The following is a 9,032-nucleotide window of genomic DNA, read 5'->3' as shown; positions in this document are numbered from 1 at the left end:
GGGGGGGGGGGGGGGGGGGGGGAATAAATATGAAGCAAAGTGAGGAAAAGAAAGAGGATGGGAAGAAGAGGTATGGAGAAGGCAGGGGAGGGAGGAGAAGAGAAGAGACATCCAAGGCAGAAGAGGGAAGCCAGCCCCAGCCCTGCCCATCTCCATACAGATACCAATGAGGCACCTCTTCTCCCGGAGAAGCCCCCCACAGCCTGCTCCAGCTCGGCAGCACCCGGACCAAGCAACGGCTGAGCACGGGGGACAAATATACCCCCGGGTCCACTCTGGAGGCTCAGCCACACTGGTTGTGCTTGACCTGCTTCCGTGGGAAGGTATCACGGTGCCAGCAGGGACAGAGCAGAAATTAGCACGACGGCAATGCTGGCACAGCCTAATCCTACAAGGCTGAGCCAAGGGACCCCCTCCCGCCACACAGCGGGGTGGGCAAGGAGCAAGCTGGCTGCACAAACTCTGTTTCACCCTTAAAAGCAAGGGAAAAAATCATCTGCATAATTCGAGCAGAGGTGGCAGAAATGGCTTCCCAATATAGCTGCGCCTCAGCCACCAAATATAGAACTGGACACACTGTATAAAACCCAATTACTACTGTGAAAACCTCTCTCAGACATACACACTTGAGACTGTATTAACTCCAGCAACACAGTATATCTTGTCATGCCAATAAAGTTCTTGACACTGAAATTGAGAGGAGGGAGAGCATCTATATGTACACAGGGACCAGGGATAGGGAGCCACGGAAAGCAAAGGATATGGGAGAATCAGCTGATTGTAACAAGCCAGTTTAATTTGCCTGACACATTTGCCCTAATATTTTTTCTTTTTTTCCGTCAATGTCTTTACAGCTCAGCAGGAGTAATCATAATAACAAAAAAAAAAAAGCCAACCAGGGTTATAAATAAAACGGGAGACAAAGAAGGAAAGAAGCACACGTGGTGTTTAGAGGCAGCGAAGCCACCACGCTGGGGTCTTTGGAGAGAAGTCCTCCTGCGCGCCCCCTCGGCTATCCTGCATTTATGCCTTTGTGGCCAGATCAGATGCTCTATCTCGAGCCGGTCACTCGGCACCATGGCCACGTGCGACTGGCAGCACGAGAGCATCCCATGGTGATGCCCGAAAACGTGGGCATGGGGAGGCGCTGCAGCCAACCCCCCCTTTTTTGGGGTGCAGAGGCGACGGAGAGGCTCAGGGGGCTGTTGCAACCCTTTGTTCAAGAGGAAGGAAAGCTGCCAGCGTGCCTTCCCCTTCTCCCCTTGTGTCCCTGCATCTGCTGCATCCTCCCCATCCTTGGGCAGCATCTCAGGGGCAGAGCTCACCCGGAGACGCCCGCCGCCAGCCCCTTCCCCCGGTGGTACTGCTTGCAGCTGGCTCCCACCTGAGGCACCCGGCTAACAAAGTCGGCTGCTCCTCGGGTTTCACTCGAACGAAGTGTTCTTCATTATTAATCCTCACAAGAGGTTGCAGAGGATCACATTGATCAAATGATATCTGCATTAGCAGGAACACAGCAGAGCTGTCACTACATTACACAGCTCTTTCTCCCTCTCAATATTCACAGTAGCTTAAGGGCTAAACAAACTTGGTTTGAGGAAGGAAGGGAGAGTGGAAACCTTTTGCCTCCACCGCGCAATTAACAGCGGGCTGTGGGAAATGGCAGCGATGTCTGGCAGCTCGAGGCCAGGGAAGCCGTGCGGGGTTGGGATACCAGGGAGGCAGAGGCGCCAGCTCAGACCCAGCCCTAGCCAGGAGGATTCTGCCCAGCATCAATGACAGACCTGCTCCTGCTCCTGGTGGACACAAGTCCGCAGCAGAAACTTGCCCCCCTTCCTGATGCGGAGACCAGAGGCAGCTCCTGGAAAACAAATTTCCCTCTCCAAGCTCGGGGGAGTCCCCAGTGGTCAGGGGAGAGATGCTACAGGAGGGGATGAGGACTACAGACACCGCCTCTGCTGTGCTTCGGCAAGGGATGCACAGCACCAGGGGGAAAAGTTCACAGCTGCCTCCAGATGTGGCGAGACTCAAATTGCTAAATATATGGGGGGGGAATCTCAGTTTTCATCTCATTCATTCCCACACAGTCTTTTTTCTAGCACCCATCGGCCGCACCTCAATGTGCCACAACGTGGGGGCAGCTGGAGCGAAGGTCCCCTCGCATTGCCGAGGTGGCCTGGCATTTGGGACAGAGATGTCCGCAGGTTTCTCCTTGTGCAAACCGGTCCATGACCAAGTGGGGAGCAAGGGGCAGGGAGAGAGGAGGATGGCACCCGGCTGCACGCCTCGCACAAAAACTTCTGCAGCGAGTTTAATTAAAAAACAAAGAAAAAACATGGGGGGGAGGTAAGGATTTGCACCGAGACGAGAAGAGGTCCTGCTCTGCTCCTTGGAGCATTGGCAAAATCCTTCCCATCCCCGCGTGCTCTTGGGGGAGGATGATGGTTCTTCATATTAATGGTAAGTGTCAGTGTATCAATTTCAGACTCTCCGAGAGTTGAGATGAAACATGTGCCAAGGTCAGGGCTGGAAGGCTTAAGTGTATCTATTGTCATCCGCATAATAGCGTATGGATTCATTTCTATCATTTTTATCTCTCTTCTTTTTTAATAATCCTATAGCAAGGATATAATTCTCTATTAATACATTATAGAAGAAGCTTAATGGAAAAAAGCGGGGTGCTGCCTTTTTTTGTTCTGACTTACAAGCGGCGCATACAGAAAGCTGGGGTTGGAGGTTGCCTGTTCTCTATTTTTTTTAACTGAAAAAATGTTTTCGATAGTTGTCTTGCCTCTTCTTTTTTCACATTACCTTAGACAAAATAGGAATATAGAGCTCTGTCTCCCGGGGAGGCTCATTAGAGGTCCCCAAAAATTGGAGGGTTTCTGAGTCTTTATTTCACGGTGCAGGGTTTAACAAGGACATCTCTCTCACAAGGCTTTCTCCAAAAAAGTCATTAAAAAAGGAAGTGAGAACAAAATCCACCCCCAAAAGTGGGGTTTCAAACAGCCAGCTATCCCTCGTCCTCCAAAGAAATCATGTCTCAAACAACATAATCCTAACAAGTTCTCCAGATGTCCTCTCAGCCTTCCAGAAAATAGAAGACAGACATATCTTGAATTTTTCATGTGAAAAACAGTCAGGGAAGTCAGAAAGCAAACAAACAGAAACAAAAACAGATAAAAATGAAGCTTTTTAGTCCTTCTACACATGTAAACCTCATCTCCCACAGATTCCAGCACCTGTTTTTTCCTACTCTTTTAAATCTCAGTGTAGCTACCGTAAGAGAAACTACAGCAAACAACTCTGGAACTGGCGTTACGAGGTCTGCTTTGGGAGAGGACGAGCTTGCTCCCCCATCCACGCCATGCCCGCCACCACACACAGCTACCGGCACACAAATAAACGCCTGTGCGCCCAGTCCTTGGCAGGGTGAGCCTGGGCTTTGCCTGGACAAGCCGACTGCTGCCTGCAAAACACCTGACGTGCCACAGTCGATGCTGGCTTCCTGGTGTCAACTCAACTGGTTGACCGTAGTCAAAAAGGAGCCTCCAACCATCACCTTGCCAAAGAAGATCGGTCTTATGGCACCCTGAGATGCAAGTGTAGCAACATGGAAGAGAAAGCAAGGGGTGCAACTGCTGGACAACTGAAGGGCACTGACCAAGACTAGCAACGCCGTTCGTTCCTCCCAGCATGGCTAAGGAGCAGCCGACACATATGGCATGGTGTCAGTTGGACCTGTCGTCTCTAATTGGGAGCCCGGCTTCCCGCCAGTCACTGCCATCAAGCAGGCTGTCACCTGCCAGTCACATGGCATGCAGCCTTAAAATAGGCAGCCCTAAAATACCGCATTGTTTTAACCGAGCGCTGGCAGCTAGAAATGCCTCCTGGAGGAGAGGAGGTGGGAAGGGGAAGACAGAGCAATGAGAGACCAAGAGAGCGACAGCAGCGTCCTTGCAGTGATGCCAAGCCTAACGTGGGGGAGTGTTGTCCCCCACCGCCACCACCATGCCGCAAGGCATTTCTTATACACTTGCATGGAGGCAGCAGGGACATCCACCTCCCCTCCATGAAGACCCCCTTCCACAAGGGCTTCTCCTACGACTTACAGCTCCAGTGGAAAAGCCTCGCGGCTATATTCCCACTAACACAGCTGTTACTCCAGTCCTATCTCCTCTTGTTTAAAATATGATGATCAGGGTAAACGGCTTCCAGTTCCCTGACATCCAAAGCCCAGAGCAAGGAGATAAACGTTAACACTTCCAGAAAGCTGTAGCGATAGAGAAATTACGGCCAGCTCCTCTGTGGCTCCAAAGACCTGGCTGAATTCATTCTGGGGCCTTCTGCTATTCCCAGCAGAGCACAACGCAAGAGCTGGACAAGGCCCAGAGGTCCACACTTTCACCCCATTTACTAAGAAGCCAAAGATATCCGAAACCCATTATTTTTAGCATAATTTAAAAAAAAAAAAAAAAAGTAGTAAAAAGAAGAAAAAAGAAAAGCCACCCTTCTATTCATAGCACGGCTCAAGAGGATACAAGTTGTAATGCTGAGTGAAAGCATCCTTGGACGACAGCCCCTGGATCCCTGCTGTGCACAGCAGGGCTGAGGCTCAGGGAAGCCGCTGCAGAGAAACAGGATTCAACCTCTGCCCAAACCACACACTGAATCCAAATGCCAAAACATCCCGGGATTCACAAGCAGGGGTACGGCGAACACAGGCTCATCTAAAATGCTTTTAATCTTTGCTCCCAAAAGAGCAGCCTCCTCCCGTGGGATTTCTATGGGAAAAGAAAGAGTTGCAGGTACGCAAGGAGGGAAAGAGAAGAGAAGGATGAAAAAAAAAATGTATTTTCCCCTCCTCAGAAGCAAAGTTTTTGGCAAGAGCCTGCCCCACCAACACTTGCTGCCCCAGAGCTGTTGCTTCACCATGGCCGGGCAGGGTGGTACGGGCTCGCCGGCTCCCTCGGAAGGGACATTGATCTCATCATCGCATTAAACGTCGTACCAGCGCTCACCGTGTTGAATTAGTGCCGGTAGATTTCTCCGACTAGAACATGTTAGAAATCACAGTTGGGTTACAAGAATCAATTAGGGCCAGATGGGGGTGCGGAGAAGTTAAACAATTTGCCTTATTGTAGGATTCGGCGCTACGGCAAAGGGTTCTTTACATTTTCATTTAGATTTAAAAATCACTCGAGTGCACCCTCTGTATAATTCAATCGAGGAACGGAAGGGAAACTACCAAGCGGGTAAGAGATATATTGTTCTTCTCCAGAAGATAAAAGTGGAAAAAAAAAGAGAGGGTGAGAGCGCAGATCCTCAGCGGGGGGAAATCTGCATAGGGGCATCAAAGTCAATGCAGCACCATCAGTTTACGACAGCATCACCGTAATCCAGAGGAGGTAAGAGCATGTCCTCTCCCATCAACCCTGACTCCGTTTGGCCGTCGGTGGGAATTCAAGCTAGACATTTTGCAGGACAAGGTTTATGGGGACCGATGCTGAGTCACCACCCCATCCCCAACCAGTACGGGAAGCCAGTCACCTTCCCATCGACGGGACAAGGACCCACGCGGACTGACTCCCAGCAGAGCTGGGAACTGGTAATGAAACCTAGCCAAGGTTAGTCGGGGGGGGGGGAAGAAATACTCGCTAATATGCAGCACACCTCCACTGCTGCAATAAAGACGAGATTGAATTGCAGAACGTGGCTGCGGGTCTTGTTTCTCTACGTTTCAATGTTGTGCTCCAACAGGTCGGAATATTGTTAGCAATTCCGTCTGCAGAGGAGACATTGCTGAGCTGGGTAAAACATGTGGCAAATTTCTTTCTGCACTCATCTTGGATCAGGTGAAGGCATTTGATGATATAGGCTCCGGGGTTATTTGCATTATGGGATTCCCAACAGTCCTCCTGAAATGGTTAGGAGCATTATGTAAATCAGCCAGAGGGGAAGCTTTTGACAAACGTCTCAGCTGATGAAACAACTTTAATCTCAAACCTGGCTACTTTTCCAATTACCTTGTACGTCTTTTGCCACCAACTGCTTCGTAAGGGAAATCCAGCCTTTACGGGGGATCCCCGAGTCGTTACGTTAGAAGAAGGAAAAGGGCAAAGATCCTCTTCAATTTTCCATCTGCGTGCATGGACTAATGCGATGTGTTTTTTTCAGACAAGAGGAAAGGTTAAACGGAGCCCTCGTCGGAGAGGAAAGCCGGAAGGCTTAAAGCCGAGATCTGCAAAGGAATCTGAGAGCCGGGCACCCAAAGCCCACTGAAAGTCAAAGGATGATGAACATCTAAGCCCACAAGGCTGTTCTGAACCCTCTAAACAGAAATAAGCCCAGGTGCTTTCATGCCTGGGCTTGCCCGCTCCAAAAGAGCACCAGATACAGAGGGAGAAGCGACTGGGATCCATCCCACTTCTCTCCCCTTCCCCCTACACGTGATGTGAAGGCAATACAAGTCTGGCAGGGATCAGCAGAAGAAACAGTAGCATTGGAGGGTAAGAAAGGGATGCAAAAGGGGGCAGAGAAAGGAAGCTCTGACAGTAGCATTGGAGGGTAAGAAAGGGATGAAAAAGCTGCCTCAGACAGCTCCCCTTTTCCAGAGCTCAGCTTGAATTTGCACCTACTCAGCATCACTCAAGACGCTCAGCTCCATTACGTTTTCATTTCCACATCTCCTCGCCTCTTCCACGCACCAGACAAGACTGGGACTGTGAAGCACCATGACCTCTCCAAGAGAAGTCCCTTTCTTGGTCATGGACAACTCGGAACTGGGAAGCAGTGGATCATTTAACAAGAAATCTCAGAACAAATGACACTGTTTAAAGGAAGAGGAACAACATCTAGAGACTCCTCTCCAGCTGGTTTTTAGAAACAACTTCATTTCTGTTGCATGTTGACAGTTGCCAAGCTGCTCCCGAGCTCGCTGCACTGGAACGTCCATATCTCCTTTCAGACACACCTTGATTAATTTTGCTTCATTTATTATTTAAGCCCCGTACCTTTGTGTAAAATATTTAAGACCTGACTCATTCTTTATTATTAAGCCCTGCCATGCACCCTAGGAGGCTCTGCGATCTCCATAGCCTTCGATCTGCTAGAAGAGAACAAACTCATCTCAATCCCTTGGTAAATATGAGGGATTGCTGGAGGGATGCTGTCAGCATCATGCTCCCTCCTACCTCGGCTGCTGTACCGCCTCGCCACGGAAAACACTCTTAAAGGCTAATTCACTTTCCAACATCTGCATGGCTCATTTGCTGCTCTCCCCTCTCCCCCTCCGTTTCTCCACAGCTGGCATTGAAGTCGGTCGGCTCCCAGTAATCCCCATTTGCGGATATAAATGGAGCGAGCCGGGAGCTGTGACTATGGCCAATTAGCCACCGGCCGAGGGTGGCTCGGCTGGCGAGGCTACATGGAAATCCCTCTTGCCCACGGGGGCTGAGCCAAAAGACAACGTGGGGAATGCAATGCAGACAAAGCCTCTCATTTCAGATGCTTTCAGGGTGGTGATGGGGCATCGTATGGGTTTTTTTTCCCCCACCAGAGTCCCAGGTGGCTCCCATCATTTTCAGCCTAACCTTGCATTTCTTTTACATCACTGACTCATTTTTGAGGCAGAGGTAGAAACAGCCTTTTTAAGCCTAGCCTTGGGAAGCTGGAGATGGGAAGACTGTGGCTTCACACCAATCCCACTCCCAGCTTGTTTTCTGGATGCAGAAGGACTGCAGTCAGTGGTCACTCCTATCTCTACGGAAGGCATCCCCGAGCTTCCCCTTCCCGGGCATTGGTGCTCGCCAGCTTAAAAGCTGGGTGATCAAACCGTGCCTGGTGATGGCTAGGCTTAGGAGGAATTTACATCTGAATTTCACAGCTTGGGTCAAACTCTGTAACAGGCTGAACGGAAACAGAAAATGTAGTGAACGCTTCTCTCCTTTGAGCGTGGATCTACACCCCGAGATGAAACTCCATGGCTAGAATTCATCCCTACTTCAAAGGCACCAGCACAACTCAAAGGCAATAAACCCAGGAAGGGGAAAAGAATGAAAATATTTCAATGGCAAAAGACAAGGCCTCGCATTTCTATGGCTCTCAGAGTACTCTGAAATGTAACGAAGTGCACAGTCAACTACAGGTCACAAGAGAAGTCAAGTTCACGTCTTGAAATTAATCCCAGCCGATGGAAAGGGAATTTTAGAGCAATGAAACACTACTAGTTGGAGCCGCAGCTATGCAAAACCCCAGCTGAACACCTTGCATTGGACTCAGGGTAGCGCTGAGCTCAGCTAACTACAGCCATTTCCAAGTCAGATACCTCGTGCAGGTTCACTTTCAAAGCTCCCGCCCATAGCTGACAAAAAGCAATGGCCAACCCGAATCATAGACTGGTTTGGGTTGGAAGGGACCTTTAAAGCACCCTTTCAATGAGCACCCTAGCTTTAGACAACTTTTTAGGGTGCAATGAATCACCCTCTGGAGAGACCCAATGACCACCAAGACATTCAACAGCTCCCACTAGATTGTCAGCCGACAAATACAAGCCGACCTCGCCTCCCTGTGGTTTGGGGAGGGGAGCCTTGCTGCTGGAGCCCAGCCCCGCTGACGACGAGTTCACACCAAATCCAACAAGGAACAAATTACACATCTGTAAATATCAAAGGCAAGTTGTTTTGCGAGAAGTTCAGCATCTCGGGTTTGGGTTTTCTTTTTTCTCCGCCCCCCCCCAGCCTCTTTTTAAGCTTTGTCAATACCAACTGTGCTTTTCTTCCTGGAAACTGTATAATGATGAGAGAAACCATTTATTTTTCTCTTTAAAGGGATGAAGTGTTTTTCACCGATATTTTACATGTCTGTAAAAACGATTTACAGGATTGAGTGGACGGGTCACACGATGCCCTTTGCCTGCTCAAGGGAAGGGGGAAAAAAGGTCACTCCAGGGTGAGATTTCAAGAGCTGCTTTGCTTCTCAAAGGCTTTTATATGTGAAATATCATTCCCCTGTGTTTTTGGCAGGGGAAAAGA

The sequence above is a fragment of the Aptenodytes forsteri genome, unplaced genomic scaffold (assembly GCF_000699145.1).
Source record: "Aptenodytes forsteri isolate BGI_AS27 unplaced genomic scaffold, ASM69914v1 Scaffold324, whole genome shotgun sequence".
NCBI classification, from domain to species: Eukaryota; Metazoa; Chordata; class Aves; order Sphenisciformes; family Spheniscidae; genus Aptenodytes; species Aptenodytes forsteri.
The sequence above is the reverse complement of the archived record's forward strand: the minus strand, read 5'-3'. Positions refer to the sequence as shown.